Source organism: Podarcis vaucheri (genome assembly GCF_965113315.1).
Source record: "Podarcis vaucheri genome assembly, chromosome: 5".
Lineage (NCBI taxonomy): Eukaryota > Metazoa > Chordata > Lepidosauria > Squamata > Lacertidae > Podarcis > Podarcis vaucheri.
In genome coordinates this window covers 42,656,380-42,676,956 of record NC_138763.1, presented here as the reverse complement: position 1 = coordinate 42,676,956, position 20,577 = coordinate 42,656,380, and the positions used below count along the sequence as shown (strand labels likewise).

At 42.8% G+C, this 20,577-nt stretch overlaps 1 long non-coding RNA gene across 2 annotated transcripts in view; it reads right to left on the bottom strand.

Annotated features, from left to right (window-relative positions):
• Positions 1 to 20,577, bottom strand: part of LOC309533756 — a 241,136-nt gene that overhangs the window by 119,635 nt on the left and 100,924 nt on the right. Inside the window, exon 2 of one of the 2 annotated variants that reach the window (XR_014220457.1) lies at positions 19,726 to 19,848. The exons of the other annotated variant lie outside the window; for it this stretch is intronic. This is a non-coding gene — a long non-coding RNA (uncharacterized lncRNA). The remainder of the gene's footprint in view (positions 1 to 19,725; positions 19,849 to 20,577) is intronic. 2 annotated transcript variants of the gene reach the window in all.

Sequence of the window (20,577 nt, the reverse complement as noted above, 5' to 3'; positions counted from 1 at the left end):
AAACAAGAAGAAGAAAGAAAGAAAGAAATTCTAATCTCTTTGAAGTTTTGGGTGAATTTCAGACTCAAAACTAAGCCAAATCACAGCAAATGTATTTGCAGCCTTTCAGAACTTCATCAGCTTTTATTCTGAATGGAGCATTACCTGTCTTGTCCCAGTTGCCCAGGAGCAAAGTTCTTTCTTGTCTCCTGACTCTGAGTCTTCATGTCAATAATGTTTGAGCTTTATTTCTCTTTTGCTTAAGCCAATGGAATTCGGGGTGGGTTTTCTGTGGCAATATTGTTTAATTGGTCTCTTGAGCGACAAGCTTCTTTCGGTGCAGGGAATTAGTCCTGGACCCTCTTCCTAGCCAGACGTCCCTATATCTGCCTGAAGCCTCCTTCTATTGGCATCTTTGTGGTTTTCCTCCATACAACCTTCTTAATCATTATATAAGTCTCCTGCCATATGCTGTTTGCGGCATGCCCATTCCCACCCCCGGCTCTTACTCTTTTATCCTTGGAAAAAATGCAAAGGAGGACGAGAGTCAATCAACCAGCTGTGGAGGTCATGAGGAGAACACACAGCAGTATGTCGAAAATAAAATATGAAATAGATGAAACAAAATACAGGTGTATAACCTTCTACTTAGCTTTAACTCGTATAAACATGCTAAAAAATATGATGTCTCTTACATTGCCTTCAGAAAATGCAGAGGCTTGAGAATCCTAAATGGTAGGTGCATAAGACACCTTCAGTTCCATCTTTAGTTCTATAAGCAGTGAAGTTCTTTTTTTTAAAAAAAATCCACCTACCATTCCTTCAGAATTATCGATCGATCACCTAAAGGTTTGACATGGCACAGAGAAAGCGGGTAGAGAAAAGGTTTCCTCACTCTCTCATAATGCAAGAACTTGTGAACATCCCATGAAGCCAAATGTTGGAAGATTCAGGATAGTTAAAATGAAATGCTTCTTCACACAACACATAGCTGAACTGTGGAACTCATTCCCATAGGAAACACTGGTGGTCACCAACCTGGGTGAATTGGACAAGAGAATCGGACAGATTCGTGGAGGACAAATGTTTCAGGGCATTCTCAATGGCTAATGCCTCTGCAGTCAAAGATTGTATGCTTCTCAGAACCAGTCACTAGAAACATCAGGAGGGGAGAGTGCTGCTCTAGTGCATGGACCCTGCTTGCAGGTTTTCCACAGTCATCTGGGCAGCCACTGTGAGAACAAGATGCTAGACCAGATGGGCCTTTGGTTTTCCTTACATTTGAGAAGGTGTGGCTTTGCATGCACACATTTTGCTTGTGATCACTCACTATGTCAGCGGTTCTCAACCTGTGGGTCCCCAGATGTTGTTGGACTACAACTCCCATCATCCCTGATCTCTGGCCTTACTAGCTAGGGGTGATGGGAGTGTAGTTCAACAACATCTGGGGACCCACAGGTTGAGAAAGGCTGCGCTCTGTGATCACTCATTATTGGTTACATTACATCACTTGTTATTGGTTACAATTTAACCTTGATTTTTGAAGAACCCGAAGGAATTTAGCACCCTCCTTCAGGTGTTCCAAATGGGACTAAATTAAACATGTGGTGAGGGACAGTGGTGTGAGTGTGGTAGCTCTACCTTCTCTCTGTTGCTGTTTTCATGGCCTTCCAACTCGTGGAATGTCTGCAGTGGGGAGCCCATTGTATCTGCAGAAAATCAGGGTTCTAAAATGTGTGGGAGGCCTCCATTGATACAAAATGCTATATGAAGCATTGTTCATGCTGCACCCCTCACCAAAATAACCCTATTTTGGGTACCTGAAATTATGTTGGCACCTCAACTACAAAAAGAGGTATTCTAACTAAGGGTGCTGGAAAATTCTGTCAGAAATGGAAACAAGATCAGAAATTGTTGCAATTTGCATGTTCATCAGAGGTCAGGATCAGAAATCACACTATTACCTCTTCTGAGTCCACAAACATGTAAACAATTACATTATTTTTCTGCATTTTTTGTTGTTTCCCTTCTATTGAGATGTAGTGAAAATGATTACTTAATGAATTTTGTTACCTTTGGCCATAGCAGATAGCAAAACCACTAGTGAAGGTTTTAGCAGAAGCTGAACTGCAGCAGATTGGAAACAGCACTGATTGTGGCAAACACAGGACAGAACAGAAACTGCTGCCTCCTTACATCCCAAATTCTAACACAGGGTAATATATCAGTAAGATACAGATGGAGCAACTGAAACTACCATACAGCATTAATATCTTCAGGCTATGAATCAAAACCCCTTAGAATCTGGGTTCCATCTCAGGCATCTCCCTGATCATAATTTTTCTCATAAATTCTTTACAGCTCCTCTGAAAGTTGGTCGGTTCGGGTAGTTCATCACCAACCAGCCGTAGGCATTTAAATATGCTAAGTATGAAAGGAAGGCGAAACATTCCCTGCTGTTACTTCCATGTGACTAGCCACCAAAACAACCCTTCAGCAATTATAGCTCCTCTATTCACAGGGTTGAGCAGCACGGTGCTGTTGACCCCTGACCTCGAGAAGAGGGGGGATAACAGGGTCAAATACCAACCTATTTATTGCTGAGCAAAGGCAGACATGTCTCCAAATGTAAAGACGCCTTGTCTGGTCTCCCCAAAGCAAGTATAAAATGAAATAACTCTCATTCACATTCTTTCCCACAATGAAATTCTCTCATTCCTTGTTTGTTCGTGAGGTTTACTGAGGGACCAGGATACAAGAAGCGGCCTGGAATTGCATTCCAGTCTTTTAAATACACCACTGTAAGAGTTTTGGAATTAAGGATAGCAGTGTATAGTTTCAGCAGAAATGAATTATTTAAGTAGTGTGGTTTTTAAGGGAGTTCTTAAAGAGTCTCGCAGTGCCACAGACAAATAATAATCTTTAAACAGAAAACAGCTTCAAGTCTGCTTTCCAGCTACTGTTAAGAATATCACATGTTATTTTGCTACAAGACAAGGTGACACTGAGCTATGGAGATAGTGCAAGAGCATTGGAAACAGAAAGCTGGGTGGAATGCCATTCCAAACACTTTTTTTATAACTTGATAACAAATGCAAATAACGGCAACAACTTTGGAATATAGGTTGCAAATAACAGTGTGTGTCATTTTGCGGGGTGAAACTTAACTTTTGCAAATTTCTTCAGGGAAGGTTCTTAAAAATATTTTTTTTGGGTGTGAGGAATTCACATCTGCTATTATTTTTGTGGCTAGACAAGATTTAACTTGCCTCCGTTTGATGAAGAAGCACATAAGCTGCTTCTGGAAAACCAAAGAATTTTAATTTTACCTTCTGAAAATGTAAGGTAATGCTAATAAAATTATATAAAACTGCAAGTACTTAGCAATCATTTTTAATTATTTCTATGTAATTTCACACACATTTCTATGCAATTTCACACACAAGCAAAACTAAGTTATATTTGTTAAGCTCAAATATCTTTGGAATTCCTGGGTCATGTTACAACTTGTTAGCACCCCTCATTTTTTTGAATTTGCATACTATCCAGCCACTGTGCATATTCACCAGGCCTCAAGGAGAATAGGCACTTTCTCATTTGATGAAATGTTGGGGAGGGTCCATTAGAACTGTGGCAGGGATAAAAGTTTCATATTCCTGTAAATTCCCTCACACTGTTCAGCTGACTGGGGAACAAGTGAGAGTGCTTAAAAGGGGGCTGGACTGTAGCAAAAAAGGGTTCCTCTGAAGGAAGGGTAGGATATAAATTTAATAATAATAATAATAAATAAATATTTATCTGGAGCCCTGACCCACTTCTTCCTTTTGTTTTGCTGATGAATGGAAGGATACACTGCGAGTCATGTAAGATTAGTCAGCAAGCCAGAAGCGGCCCAGAAAGCACAGACTGCACATCTGAACAAGAAATATGGGGGAAGGCATGTTTCTTGGAGATTATGCATATTGACCAGGGAATGTACAAAATGCAGTTGAGATATGTACACAATTTAGTCACTATATGCACATTCCCCAAGGCCTGTTGGGGATTATTTACATTGACAGGAAAATGTACACAATTCCATCTTCATGGGAAAATTACTGTATGTGCACATTTTCCACAAGGCCTAGTGACTGTGCCCAATGGCTAATTATTATGCACATTAACTTCTCAATTTGCATTCCCTTTAACATATATACAGAGTTTTGAGCCAATGCTCAGCCATCACAATGCAAAAACTAACCAGTAAAGTCCCAAACGTTATATCTACACAGTGTAGTCCTTCAGTTGCACTAAAGAAACACAAAATAGTATGAATGAAAAATGCAGAATTCTCCTTCAAGTTTCCTCATGGCGCTAACGCTTATAAAGCAGCTTTCAAAAAATAAAATTATGAGAATGAGGATAACCATCAAAATAGCAACAAAGAATCTATCATATACATGATCTGTCCTACTGCTTAGCCACAACAAATGCCAAAGAAGCTATTAAACACGAGGGGAGGAAAATTAAAATTAGGGGCGGTATCCAACAAACATGTCCCATCATCACAATAATCTATGCACAATGGAACTTCCCCCCTCCTCCCCTCACACACACTAAATTTGTTCTAGGAGTTCACACAATTCTCCACAGCAGATTTGGGAGTGTGCAGGCTGCGCATGGGAAGGGAGAGGGGAGTTCTACTGCGCAAATGTAAATGCTTGCACTGACAGGGCACACCTCGGTCTTAGGATGCAACCCTATTATGGAGTTATGCCACCTGAGGGACTTTAGGATTCACCAGGAGCCTCACAAGCAGAAAATCAGACATGCTGTCTCTGTCTCCAACACAAATATGTCCGCAGAATCCGCCGACAGAGCCATTTTGCTAATGAATACACATGCCAGCAGAATTATATTTTATCTATTTATTAAAATTGCCAGAACACAGCACAGTTGTGGATGGGACATGGGTGTCCTGTTCAGGTCCCATTTAGTAAGTCCACAGACAGGGTAAGGCAGGGGTCAGCAAACTTTTTCACCAGGGGGCCGATCCACTGTCCCTTAGGCCGGACTATATTTTGAAAAAATATATATGAATGAATTCCTATGCCCCACAAATAACCCAGAGATGCAACTTAAATAAAAGGACACATTCTAGTCAGGTAAAAACACACTGAATCCCGGACTATCCGCGGGCCAGATTTAGAAGGCGATTGGGCCGGATCCAGCCCCCGGGCCTTAGTTTGCCCACCCGTATGGTAAGGTAATGCAGTTCTTGCAGCACCAAGGAGAGCTCTCAGGGAGCAACTACAATGAAGTCTGGAGGTGAGTGGAGGCCTTTTGAGCCTCTGCCTCCAGTACACCTCTCCTTGGCTCTATCCCCTTTGTTGGAGAGGTACTAACTCTCCAAGGGTCAAACCTCTGACCTGAGGACAGATGTTCCACTTTTACTATGTGGTCTCCAATCTGCTGCATTCCCTGCACTGTTGGATTGGTGGGATAACCTGAGAGGCACTAATTTCTTGGGCCCAAGAGAAGACACATGTGAGTGCCATGGGGTTCATGGGCCCAGGAACAACAATGGGTCCAGGACAGAACCTTGTGGCACCTCATTTGGCCATTTCCCCCCGAATGACAAGGAACCATTGGTGAGCACTATTTGAGTTTTGACAGTCAACCAGCTACATATCCACCAACAATTACATCATCTAGTCCACATTTTACCAGCTTCTCTGCAAGAATATCATGGGGGACTTTGTCAAAAGCCCTCCTGAAATCAAGATACACTACATCCACAGAATTCCCCTGATCAATCAAGCTTTTATCAGGAAAAGAAATGAGATTCATTTGGTATGACTTATTTTTGAGAAACCCATTATGGGTCTTAGTAATCACAGCATTCTTTTCTAAGTGCTCACAGAATGCCTGTTTAATTATCTATTCTAGGATCTTTCATGGTACCAATGTCAAGCTCACCGGTCAGTAGTTACCTCGGTCTTCTCCCCCCATTGTTCTCAAAAATTATTTCCTGGTTTGTTTTGAACTAGAAAAGCTTGCTCCAGTTTGTTTCCCGTCGTCTTCTTGCTGAAAACTGAGTGAAGGAGCTCTTTTCAAGCCTGAGAATTCCCTTACCACTATCCTGTACTAAATTTTGAGAGAGACTTGGCTGTGTGGCTGAGTCGTTATCTGTCAGTATAAATATTTTGCTACAGAACCAAACCGGGTGCTTTTTATTAGCTTTATAAATCCAACGGAGTCAACAAGTAAATAAATAGAATAAATCTTTGTTCTGTTTTCAGAACCCACCAAGGGTTGTTGTCAAGGAATGGGGCTGGGTTTTCTTTGGAACAGCTTATTTTTGCTAATCAAAACCTCCAGCATAGATCTCATGAAGTGAAATGGAAATGGTCTCCTCCTGGCAAATTGTCTTGTATGAATTACTTTTGTTTGTGTTTGGTTTCCCTATCACTGTCTGTTTATATAGCATGAAATGCAGAATAATAGAAGACTGAGTATTTACATTCTCTCCCGGGTAATTTAATCCTGACCACAATTCTCCTGATGTGCCGCAGCACAATTACATTCTACAAACATGGATCGTTGCAACGCAGTGATGCATAGATGTTCCGGTAATCATTTCTGCATTGCCATGCAGTTAATTCATTGGGGCCTTCGAGGCAGCAGTGTTGGATTGCTTTAGGCAATTACTGCTATTTATTATTTCCAACATCACCCACAACATGATAGGTGCTTTGCCAATACACAGCAGGCACCATCCTGGCACCAGGGAGAGTGATAAAAATTGGCCTGATTAGAAAAATATCACATCTTATTAAACTTCCCATGCTTTCCATTTTATTATGATTGAGCTTATAGGACTTTTTCACTGAGTGTTATAATCAAACTGTGGAGGTATGCATATATTTAGAGAAGCATCGCTCCAAACCTTACGCCACATGCTATGAAGTGCACCTTAATGAGATTTGCATCTTCCTCAATCTGGCTTCCATAAGTAGAGACTGGGAAGGGAGAAGGGATTTGCTCTCGGGAACTCATAGAACCTGCAAGAAGGCCAGATTTGCTCCTAAACATTACAGTCGGTTTCCCTAATTTAGCACATATTATGCAAGGCACAATCTCTGCCAGTCAGAAGATCAATTTCACAGCTCTCTCTGTTATAATCACAGTTAAAATGTTAAATGATTAATCTGAAGGTTACCTGTAAGTTTTGTTAGAATAACATTCTTGGGAGGGGGGGGTAAGAAGGGCAGTTGTTTGTGGAAGAAACTCTAAAGGTGTAGCACAAAGACGTACAGCAACTTTTAGATCAGTGGATATAAGTACAATAGCTCTGGAGAATCTGGAATCGAAAGCCCTGTTGAAATGGACAGGTCTATGTACTGCAGAGAGGATATGTCCTAAGCTAGAAGATTTGACCTTGAAAATTTTCAGCAACCTTAACACAATGTCAGTAGCTGCTGTAATGTACACGCGGCTGCCCTGTGTGGTGAATTGCTGAACTACAGAAGCCAGTGAAGAACCTTCTCAACCTAGTCTGCACCCCGGGCTGACTATGGGGTCCTCATTCTAGACAGGACGCAGAGGCGGATTTAGGGGAGTATAAGCGGTTCTGTTGCACTGGGTGCAGAGCATTGGTGGCACCACCAGGGATGCCACAACCATTATTTACAATGTATTGTGATAGAAGGAAGGGTGCCAAATTTTGCCATTGCAGAGGGCACTGCTGAAATTTGAGACTCCAGGTTCTGCCACTGCAGGAAGGACTATAAAGGTCTTTCCTTGCCAGCTTCGCTTTGCTTGAGCAACAAGGTATTTTGGAGCTGTGACATGTTCCTGCATCCTTGATTATTCTACAGCTATGCAAGCTGAGGCTTTTGGGAATCATAGTCCAAAGCACTTACAGCTCCGGCCTAGATTTCTGATGATACTAAAAAGTTTGGGCTGAAGATCACGAAGTGCTCCAAAAGGACCAATCCAAACTGAGTGAACGGGCAGTAAAGTGGCAAATGCAATTCAATGTAAACAAATGTAAGGTGATGCATGTCAGAACAAAAAAAGAAAAAAAGGAACTGAAAAGAAAACTGCTGATAACATAGTGCCATTATACAAATCTATGGTGCTACCGCAATTGGAATAATGTGTACAGTTTTGGTTATCTCACCTCAAAAGGGATATTATAGAGTTTGAAAAGCATTCAGAAAAAGGGCCACCAAAAATATCAAGGGAATGGAGCAAATTCCTGAAGAGAAAACATTGTGGCATTTGGGACCTTTTTGTTTAGAGGAAAGGGGAGTAGTAGGTGACACAACAGAAGTTTATAGACTTGTGCAAGACATTTGGAGAGTGGATGGAGAAAGGTTTCTCTCACTCTCTCATAACATTAGAGCTCATGGACATCCAGCGAAGCTGAATGTTGGAAGATTCAAACAGATAAAAGTGCTTCTTCATGCAGCTCTGTGGAACGCACTCCCACTGGAGGCTGTGATGACCACCACTCTGGATGATTTCATGGAGAAGAAGCCTATCAACATCTACCAGCCACAAGGACCATGATCCATCCTCATTGTCAAAGACAGGATGCCTCTGAATACCAGATGCTGGAAACTGAAGGTGGGAAGAGTGCCATTGCACCCATGTTCTCTTTCCAGGTTTCCCACAGGCTTGTATCTGGCCACTGTGAGAACAGAGTGCTAGACTAGGTGAGCCATTTGCCTGATCTAGGAGGCTCTTCGTAGGTATGAGAGCACTAGGTTGCCAAAGACAGCACTGGAGTACTTTCTGGGCCCTGGTTCTCTATTAGTGTCAAAGAGAAAAGTTCTTGGGATCCCATTTAATGCCCAGGATTCACCAATTGAAATATTTTTTTAAGGAAAAAACCAAACCAAACCTGAGATAACTTAACAATAGGGCAAGGCTGCGAGGGCTAAGAGCGCTAACTCTTAGTATTCACATGCATTGTGTAGCTATACAAATCCACAAGAGGCCCTTTCAACAAAGAGCGAGGGGAGCATATTTTAGCATATCCCATAAATCATATGCACTTACAAATGGCCTAGCTGTTCATTGCTGCTAGTGTAAACACTGCTCTGTTCTCATCCAACCAAGAAAAGAAGCAGGAGGAATTGACTTTGACAAATGTAAACTATTCAGCGTTTGTTGGCAGGATTCATTTTACATCAGTCAACAACAATTCTGCCAGGACTGCTAAACATCTTTGGGGAGTCCACACCCTGACAGTGATTTCTACAAAATATCCCAAGGAGAACCACAGGCTGAAGAAAAGTGCTAGTATAAATTTAGCTGGAACTTTCCAGGATAATGTTTCAAATCTTTGGCAATTCAGACCAGATATAGACAGTGACAGTCAATGGACTTATTCATACCCTCCAACATTTCTCCGATTAAAATAGGGAAGTCTTATTTGATAATGATGGATGGTGATGTTGAATATATATATATATATATATATATATATATATATATATATATACCCCACCCATTTGACTGGGTTGCCCCAGCCACTCTGGGCTGCCTCCAACCTAATAAAGCATTAAACTTTTAAAAACTTCCCTATGCAGGGCTGCCTTCAGATATCTTCTAAAGGTTATATAGTTATTTATCTCCTTGGCTCGGGGGTCGCATAACACCATACCCTCCAACATTTCTCTGGTGAAAATAAGGACGTCCTATCAATGAAAAGTAGTACATTCTGGGATCAAATCAGAAACTGGGATGGCTTCTGTAAATCCAGGACTGTCCTTGGAAAATAGGGGCACTTGGAGGGTCTGATTATTTTCAGTAAGACTCCACATCACCTCCCACTAAATTTGGTATATACCTGAAGGCCTTTTCATACATTATATTGTCTCAAATAGAAATTAATCTCTGCAGAAAACAAAATTTTATCCGGAAAGTTTGAAGGATGGCATGGGGGAGGGGCAGTGGTAACTTTCAAATATGTGTAGCCAATCCTATAAAAAGTACTTACAACTTCCTTCATGCATTACAGTACTCCCAGCATGTCAGCTACTATGGGCAATAATAGTTTGATTTGAAAGTTGTTACGTTTGGCACTATAATTGCACTGACTTTAGGCCTTAAGAGAAATGGAATGATTGAATAACCCTGTTTTAATGGCAGGTTTCTGTTTTGGTATACTAATAATAATAATAAATTTTTATTTATACCCCACCCTCTCTGGCCAAGACCAGGCTCAGGGCGGCTAACACAGAATATAAATACAATAAAAACATTTTAAAACAAACAAACAAATAAATAAACAAACAGTTGATTAAAATATAAGTTAGAATACAGTTTAAAATGGAGCTTAAAAAGCAGCCTCGTTTTAGTGGTAGCCTATAGATCAAAGCCACAAAGGGGGAGGGAGAAAATGTCAAATGTTCACTGGGGCCAACTATCCATGTTGGTCCTACATGGGCCAGCAAAAAGAGCCAAGGGAAAATGTATATACAAAATCCCATATGAGTGGTTCCATCAAAACAGCCTGAAAAAATGTAACATGAAGCAAACGTAACATGAGGTATGACTGTACATCAATTCCTGCACTGAGACATTTTGTGTGAATTATCCTAACATCAGTCCCCTGGTATGAGGGAAAATTCCCTAATAAGATTTTTCTCTGTTTCTGAATAGGCTGTCACAGATAAAAGAATCCATGGCATTCCTGATTTGGCTATATGAATATGCACTGTTGTTTGTTGTCATTTAGTCGGGTCCAGCACTGTTGTTTACCACTATGGAAAACCCATATTAAAGTTTGCTGCAATCCAATCATGTCATAGTAAGGTTTGGGCTTATGTTGGCTTCTTTCCCTGCAGAGGTGGTAAATCTATTTAATTGTCTGCCCCCAGAAATGGATAGAACTAGAAGGGTTCTTGGTGGACTCACCCCAGGGATTCCCTAGGGAATCTCCAGATGACATGGCTGCTGCTTCTTTCAAATTGCTCAGAGGGATACTGAAATAATTTGAGCTGTTGGCACAAGACCATGAGAGCACCATCTCTCATTCCATTGGGAATGAAAGTCCATCATTGTACAGTACAATCCCTGGAGGATACTGCCTCCCCCACTGGGGAGCTGAGAATTGCCAAGGCTGTAAGAGAAACCTTGAGAAAAGATGGAAGGAAAGAAGATCTTTGGCTAAGGTAAAGGTACCCCTGCCCGTACGGGCCAGTCTTGACAGACTCTAGGGTTGTGCGCTCATCTCACTCTAGAGGCCGGGAGCCAGCGCTGTCCACAGACACTTCCGGGTCACGTGGCCAGCGTGACGAAGCTACTCTGGCGAGCCAGAGCTGCACACGGAAACGCCATTTACCTTCCCGCTAGTAAGCGGTCCCTATTTATCTACTTGCACCCGGGGGTGCTTTCGAACTGCTAGGTTGGCAGGCGCTGGGACCGAGCAACGGGAGCGCACCCCGCCACGGGGATTCGAACCGCCGACCATGCGATCGGCAAGTCCTAGGCGCTGAGGTTTTACCCACAGCACCACCCACGTCCCAGATCTTTGGCTACTTCATATTTAAGCCTAACACAACCCACTGTGTCACAAATCCTTAGACTCTGCTGACTTCTAAAGATTAATTGAATTTTCACACACACACACACACACACACACACACACACACACTCTTCCTGAAACTTACAAAAACTGCTGGGCTGAACACCCTCAGTGGTGACACCCTGTAAGTGGAATTGCCTTTCCTAGCAAGACCCACCTGGCACCAACATTGCTACCTTTGGGGCGCAAGGCTAATTTCATTCCCCTTCGCTTTTCCATGTATTATTTTTAACATGTTGTTATTATATGCAATGTTTGTATTCCATATTGGTTTTGTAAGACGCCTTGAAAGCTCTACATAGAAATTGTTCAAATTGACCAATTGAGCAAACCAGTAAATAAATAAACCAGATGTGTCTCTAAGGAGAAGAAATAGCCCTGATAGTAATTACCAGGTATGATTTGCTATATCACTTTCTGTGCCTCCTAAGCAGCACTTCCTCAGCAAGATAACCATGAGCACGGACTTGATTATGAGTAGACATGATTAGTGTTGTCCTGTACAGATATCCTTTTGCTCTTCTTTCCTTTCCTTTTTTTAAAGTATATTTCTATACTAGGTTGCAAACTAAGCCAGCAGTTTGTGCACATTCAGCTTTACATGTATGGGCAATTTTTAAAAAAAAAATTAAAAGGGGACAGAAAGGGGGTTCCTGGAAAAATGACTTTGGTAATCCAACCCACCATTGAACCCAATGGGTTTTGACAATACATGATTTGGCTTTAGGTGCAATCCCCAAAATGTAACCCCTATGGAAGTTATGGGGCTATGGTACTCCGATGTTAGATTGAACCTGGAAGCAATTGGTATTTTGCCTTCTCAGTTAAAGACTCAAGGTGGAGCCGCTATACTAGCTTTTTGGAAGGTGGGTCACCAGGTGCTTACCAGGGAGGGCAAGGTGGCAGTGAGATTGCCATGATGCAATAGCAGGAGTGCCAGTTTGGCTCCACCAGAGCATTTGCACTGCACCAACTTCCCCGCTTCCTCTCCCCTTGACCTCTCAGTAAGCAACAGTGACCTAACTGCCAGGAAGCTAGTGTAGCCCCACCCCCTTCTGCAGCAGAGTGCACCATTTTTAGATTTTTACCCAGCCTTTAAGCAATAATTTCCAGGTGAATCCTTCCTTAACTGCAGCTCCACAGCCAGATCAGCCTTCCCATAACCTCCAATTAGTTCACAAAACCTTTTATATATATATATATATATATATATATATATATATATATATATATATATATATGCAGGTTTTGGTGTCTTCGGGTGTCTTCCCGTGTAAGAGTCGGGGTGTCTGGGCGACGTTTCGACGAGGTCTCACTCGTCATCTTCAGGCTGGTGCTTTCGGCTTCTTGTTACTGGAACAGAGCAGAATCTGGTGTTTGAGTTTCTATAAATACTGTTGAGGGGTGTGGTGTATAGCCTCCAACGTTCTGGGCAGAGAGGAAGTTCCTAGATTAGTGTGCCTTTTCTTCTTTTGTTCCTTAATTACTTGAGGGATATCTTGAGTGATTTCATGAGTGATATTCTGAATACCACTGGGTGGGTCATTAAGTGTAGATTAGTTGCTAAAGCTTTCGTGTCTTGACCTCTTGAGCGTGTGAAGAGTTTTTCTGAGAAGATGGCTGTGCTGCATTTAGTTGTGCTCTGGCTTGGCTTCGTGTAGAAGGCAAAATACCAGATTCTGCTCTGTTCCAGTAACAAGAAGCCGAAAGCACCAGCCTGAAGATGACGAGTGAGACCTCGTCGAAACGTCGCCCAGACACCCCGACTCTTACACGGGAAGACACCCGAAGACACCAAAACCTGCATTCCTGTACCCGTGAAAATCTACGAAAGCATATATATATATATATATATATATATATATATATATATATATATATGCAGGTTTTGGTATCTTCGGGTGTCTTCCCGTGTAAGAGTAGGGGTGTCTGGGCGACGTTTCGACGAGGTCTCACTCGTCATCTTCAGGCTGGTGCTTTTGGCTTCTTGTTACTGGAACAGAGCAGAATCTGGTGTTTGAGTTCCTATAAATACTGTTGAGGGGTGTGGTGTATATATTTTGCGTAGTATATATATTTGCTTTCGTAGATTTTCACGGGTACAGGAATGCAGGTTTTGGTGTCTTCGGGTGTCTTCCCGTGTAAGAGTCGGGGTGTCTGTGCGACGTTTCGACGAGGTCTCACTCGTCATCTTCAGGCTGGTGCTTTCGGCTTCTTGTTGCTGGAACAGAGCAGAATCTGGTGTTTGAGTTCCTATAAATACTGTTGAGGGGTGTGGTGTATAGCCTCCAACGTTCTGGGCAGAGAGGAAGTTCCTAGATTAGTGTGCCTCTTCTTCTTTTGTTCCTTAATTACTTGAGGGATATCTTGAGTGATTTCATGAGTGATATTCTGAATACCACTGGGTGGGTCATTAAGTGTAGATTAGTTGCTAAAGCTTTTGTGTCTTAACCTCTTGAGCTTGTGAAGAGTTTTTCTGAGAAGATGGCTGTGCTGCATTTAGTTGTGCTCTGGCTTGGCTTCGTGTATAGGGGCGAGCTGTGGTTTTGTGCCTTGTGCCAGCCAGATCTGTGTAGGGATTGCAGGGGGGTGCAGCATCCGGAGGTGCCACTATAGTTTGGCTACTGGATGGAGTCTGTAATATGTCTGTGGAGAGGGTCTGGGTTTGGGTCTGTTGTGGTTGATTGGTGACGGCGTTCTGTGTGCCTCTGGTTCTGGTGTCGGTTTTTGTGGGGAGGGCTAATTTCCAGATGTCTGGCAGGCGGGACGTGTCGTCACGCTTGTTCATGTTGTGAGGGTGTTTCTCTATCTCGATGGCTTCCATGATTATTCTCTTGTGGTGATGTTCCATGTTAAAGAGCAATTTGGAATCTGCAAAATTAATTTCGTGTCCTGTTTCTTTCATGTGTTGGAAAAGAGAGGAAGTTGGAAAAGAGAGGAAGTAACCGCTACTTACATGCACAATCACACCACCACCCTGCACAAATAAACTCCGTAGCCAAGACTCTCATCTCCAGAACCAAACGCCTGGCTGACAAAGACCACTTGACAACTGAGTTACAGAATCTCTCAAATGTGTTAATCGCCAATGGATACCAGAAAAACAGGGTTACGAAGCTAATCCAAAAAGAAACACCCCCCAAAAACCAAGACACAGAAGAAAACAATGGCATGGCCCTCCTTCCTTATATCAAGGGCACTACAGACAAAATCAGCAAAATCCTCCATAAACACAATATCAAAACAGCCTTCTGCACCAACCAAAAAATAGCCAATATCCTCAGAAACCCAAAAGACAAAATCCAGCTGGAAAACCAAGGGGTCTATGAAATACCCTGCAAAGTCTGCCCAGCCACGTACATTGGACAAACAAACAGACGAATAAATGCACGTATCGCAGAACACAAGAATGCCGTCAAAAAAGAAGAAAAAACTTCCTCTCTTTTCCAACACATGAAAGAAACAGGACACGAAATTAATTTTGCAGATTCCAAATTGCTCTTTAACATGGAACATCACCACAAGAGAATAATCATGGAAGCCATCGAGATAGAGAAACACCCTCACAACATGAACAAGCGTGACGACACGTCCCGCCTGCCAGACATCTGGAAATTAGCCCTCCCCACAAAAACCGACACCAGAACCAGAGGCACACAGAACGCCGTCACCAATCAACCACACCAGACCCAAACCCAGACCCTCTCCACAGACATATTACAGACTCCATCCAGTAGCCAAACTATAGTGGCACCTCCGGATGCTGCACCCCCCTGCAATCCCTACACAGATCTGGCTGGCACAAGGCACAAAACCACAGCTCGCCCCTATACACGAAGCCAAGCCAGAGCACAACTAAATGCAGCACAGCCATCTTCTCAGAAAAACTCTTCACAAGCTCAAGAGGTCAAGACACGAAAGCTTTAGCAACTAATCTACACTTAATGACCCACCCAGTGGTATTCAGAATATCACTCATGAAATCACTCAAGATATCCCTCAAGTAATTAAGGAACAAAAGAAGAAAAGGCACACTAATCTAGGAACTTCCTCTCTGCCCAGAACGTTGGAGGCTATACACCACACCCCTCAACAGTATTTATAGGAACTCAAACACCAGATTCTGCTCTGTTCCAGTAACAAGAAGCCGAAAGCACCAGCCTGAAGATGACGAGTGAGACCTCGTCGAAACGTCGCACAGACACCCCGACTCTTACACGGGAAGACACCCGAAGACACCAAAACCTGCATATATATATATATATATATATATATATATCTTGCATCCATCTCTGTATCTCTTTAACTTAGGGACAAGCGTTTCCTTGAACACAGCATGCTCAGTTTTTCTGGCTTGTGGTGCCAGAAAGGAGGGATTACATTTTGGCTGCTGGCTGTCTTCCAAACTATTTTAAACTCTATTCCCCCATGTCTTTGCAAACACATTGATCTTTAACAGTCTCAGCATTTCCCAAGTTTCAAGGCTCAACGCTGATATTATTCTAAAACCAGATTTATACTCTTAGGAGACAATGCTCTCAGAAATATCGTGGTGCTAACAGTAAGGCCCCTTCCTAGACATCTAATTGGGTCCTAGAGATTCATTTCTTTATCTGGGGTAAGCAAGGACCGGAGGGTGACTGGTAAAGCAATGTGCTATTATTGAGCCATGTTCACCAAATGATGACTACGCCCTCCTCCCCACACAACCTGAATAAGGCGTCTGCAGGAGCATCGTTCTTACAGACTTCCCATATTTCAAATGGGAAGTACTAAGGTGAGCATCTTTCTGCTGACACCCCTTTTCAAACCGTGAAATGTATCATGCACAATAAGCACTCTTCAAATCAGGACAAAAATAGCTCCATGGTGTAAAGGTTGATACTTTATTTTGCCTCCAAGGGCAGCACAACATGCTGGTCTTGCATGTAGGCAAATTAGTTTTTCTTCCAGAAGATGTTTCATCAATTCTCTCTCAACTGATACCAGTGTGGCTGCCAATATCAATATCCCATGGAAGAGATAACAGGAGAAGAGCTGGAGCGAGGTGGGGCATGTGCTGGTGTTTTGTTTGGGTTTTTTAAGTTAATTTGGCTCCTGTCTCTCAAGGTCTTTTGGTTTATTGCAGCATTACGCCTCTTCCTGGTGCAATACTGCACGGATTGCGCATGCTGCCTTAACGAAGCTGTTTCCCTCCATAGCAGTTGAGCCCCCACCCCAATATTAAGCATTGCGGACACTGACTTTGGTTCCCACTGTAACCACTGTCCTGATAGATCAGATGCAAAACAGCATCAACAAATGTCCCCGCATTTGTTGTCCTGAATAGGGTAACTGTGCCCCTGAAGGACCAGGTGCGCAGCCTGGGAGTCATTTTGGACTCACAGCTGTCCATGGAGGCACAGGTCAATTCTGTATCCAGGGCAGCTGTCTACCAACTCCACCTGGTACGCAGGCTGAGACCCTACCTGCCTACGGACTGTCTCGCCAGAGTGGTGCATGCTCTGGTTATCTCCCGCTTGGACTACTGCAATGCGCTCTACATGGGGCTACCTTTGAAGGTGACTCGGAAACTACAACTAATCCAGAATGCGGCAGCTAGACTGGTGACTGGGGGCGGCCGCCGAGACCACATAACACCGGTCTTGAAAGACCTACATTGGCTCCCAGTACGTTTCCGAGCACAATTCAAAGTGCTGGTGTTGACCTTTAAAGCCCTAAAATGCCTCGGTCCAGTATACCTGAAGGAGCGTCTCCACCCCCATCGTTCTGCCCAGACGCTGAGGTCCAGCGCCAAGGGCCTTCTGGCGGTTCCCTCATTGCGAGAAGCAAAGCTACAGGGAACCAGGCAGAGGGCCTTCTCGGTAGTGGCGCCCGCCCTGTGGAACGCCCTCCCATCAGATGTCAAAGTGATAAATAACTACCTGACATTTAGAAGACATCTTAAGGCAGCCCTGTTCAGGGAAGTTTTTAATCTGTGATATTTTACTGTATTTTGGTTTCTATGGAAGCCGCCCAGAGTGGCTGGGGAGGCCCAGCCAGATGGGCGGGGTATAAATAATAAATTATTATTATTATTATTATTATTATTATTATTATTATTATTATGCGTTAAGACAGAACAGCAGAAAACAGCAGGTTCTAATTTCCCCTCCCATTACCCGTTGCATTCCATTATGCACTTTGCAATATTAGTTATCATCCCCCCAAAATAGTAGTTATTTACATACACCATGATGAGACTAGTTATTCTTTTGACATCTCACTGCCTCCCTTGCGGCAGTGATCCATTGTGTGGCAAGTCTGTTCACAGCAATGCTGAGTAAAGGGGGCTTTCTGAACATTAGACGAGCCTGCTGGATCAGGCCCATGGCCCAGGTAGTCCAGCATCCTATTCTCACAGTGCCCTCCCAGAGGCCTGTGGGAAACTCCCAACCAAGACCTGAGCATAAGAGCATGTGGGTTCCAGAAACTGATGTTCAGAAGTATTGCTGCCCCTGACTGTTAAGAGTTTACATTGCACTGGGTGACCTTGGTCCAGTCACCATCTCTCAACCTAACCTACCACACAGAGTTGTGGTGAGTGTAAAATGGAAAGGGGGAGAACCACATATGCCACGTTGGGCTCCTTGGAGGAAAGGTGGGATAGAATCATTAGTACAGTGGTACCTTGGCTTACAGACGCTTCAGGTTACAGACGCTTCAGGTTACAAACTCCACTAACCCAGAAATAGTACCTCGGGTTAAGAACTTTGCTTCAGGATGAGAACAGAAATTGTGCGGTGGTGGCGGGAGGCCCCATTAGCTAAAGTGGTACCTCAGGTTAAGAACAGTTTCAGGTTAAGTACGAACCTCCAGAACGAATTAAGTTCTTAACCCGAGGTACCACTGTAGCAGTAGTAGTAGAATTTCTCTTTCCAGTTTTGCCTGTCACATTTTCAGTCTAGCACTCAAGAAATAGCAATTTTTTTTTGTCAAACAAAATCACATTCATTTTATACTTTAAAAAATAGTAATAGCTCTTGTAGCTTATTTAGAAAAAAGTGCTGAGAAATACCAGTGAACTTAGGATTTGTTGTTATACATACTGACGCTACTGTGCACATAACAAAATGGCTGTTTGGAGAAGTGGTATAACCGTAACTCCTCTGAGCTATGCTGGGATTCTGGCTTGAATCTCAGTGGATACTCAGAAAGTATGCTGCCAGTTGTGAGCGCACACACACACACACATACACACACACACAATCAATGAACCTCGAGTTATCAGTCTAGCTGCCGCTCTGACTTTGATTGCCTTTAAGTGTATGATGGCAAAGGGCCCATTGTGAGAAGATGCTATTAAATTTGCATTAAATTGTTACTAAATTCATAATAATATCTGTGAATACCAACTAGCCTCATAATGATAGGCCGGGAACAAAATTACAGAAAATTGTAGTCTCTCTTTGCTTAGAAATTCTGCCTATTATGATGAAAATTGTGAGGGGAAACCCAGGCAAACTGTTTAGTATTATAAGAAAGTAACAGTATTCATATCTGACCTCTGGTCTGTAATAAAGATGATTGCAAAAAGCTGTGCGCTGATCAGAGGAGGCTTGGCCCCTGGCTCTACTCCCCTAAGCTAGTCCATCCCTTTCTCACTAGCTCACTTTTCACCTCCTGTTCCCTGAGTACAGAATTTTACTGAGGTGAAAATTCTGTGCCTAGGCTCTACCATTTCAGCTTGAAGGTGGCAGCTCACACAACAGAAATGTTCTTCACAAAGAAAACTAGTGTCAGGGAGAAGGGTCTGCAGAGGACAAATGCCTATTTGTAGGGACAGTTTAGATACAAGCCACTCCTGCAGACGCACATTGCTAGACTCACTGTTTACGTCAATCAGTTGATTGGCACAGACAGTGAGCACCTTCAATGTCATCATCTGGTGCCATAATGACATCAAGTGGTTGACAATGGAAAGCTCCACCCACCTGGAAATTTGGAAATGGGGTTCCTGGACATAGGACGGGACACACCAGTGGGCACTTTGCTGAGGCCCCCTCATATCAGGATCAGGTCATGTCCAGAGAGCCGGAACATCAGAGCAAGTCATCTAGATCTAGAAAGACTGGATATGCAGATGAAGCAGAGGTGGAAAAAGCAAAGCCAGAACTACATATTACCTGTAGTTCCATGGTTATTTTCCTGTGGACTTTCCTTCTTAGAATAAAGCAGCTGCAGATGCCTTCAGGCTAAGCCAAGAATCAGTGGGCTTCTCAACATGTCCCCCTCTTGATCTCTACAAACTATGAGGGAGAAGATTCAGTGACTTATATCCTTATATCCTCAGCTGTGGTGGTTTTCTGCTATAAAAGAAAGTTGATGGTAATGTGTAGCTCTGCTCCAAAAAGGAGGAGGGAGTCTGGACCTTCAATGGGAAGGTTTGATGACACTCATCGCCCATCATGCTGACAGGCCCTTAGCTTATCATGGCTATAGTGACAATTGCTAAGACTTATAAAGTGAGAAGGATAGCTAGCAGCACACAATAAATGGGATAGCTCCAATCACACTGAAGTTTGAAAAAGAAATGAACTCACTTGAAACCATCTTGCCCAGTTTCTCAAAAGTCTCAGTTTAGAATCTGCTTCAAGATGCCAGGTTCACTTTAGAAAAGCAATCCCAAAAGACAAACATTTTCCCCATATGCTTAAATGTTTTGCTCACACTCCAGCATATATTTCATTCTTCTATTTTACTCTCTAATGAAAGATTCCTTATTCTGAGGCATCTCTTGTCCCTTTTTTACTTTCTTGGAAATAATGAAATGCTCATACAATCAGAGTAAGTGTATTTTGTACCATCAGAATAATTAGTGATCCCTATTCTGTAGTGATAAGAACATCTGGAAATGTAGCAGCTGTTTGAGTCTGATGTAAAAGAGAGAAAGGACACCAAGAAGGTGACTGTTTCTCATGGACTACTGGATCCACACTTCCTACAACATGATATGGAAACCACACAAAAAATGCATG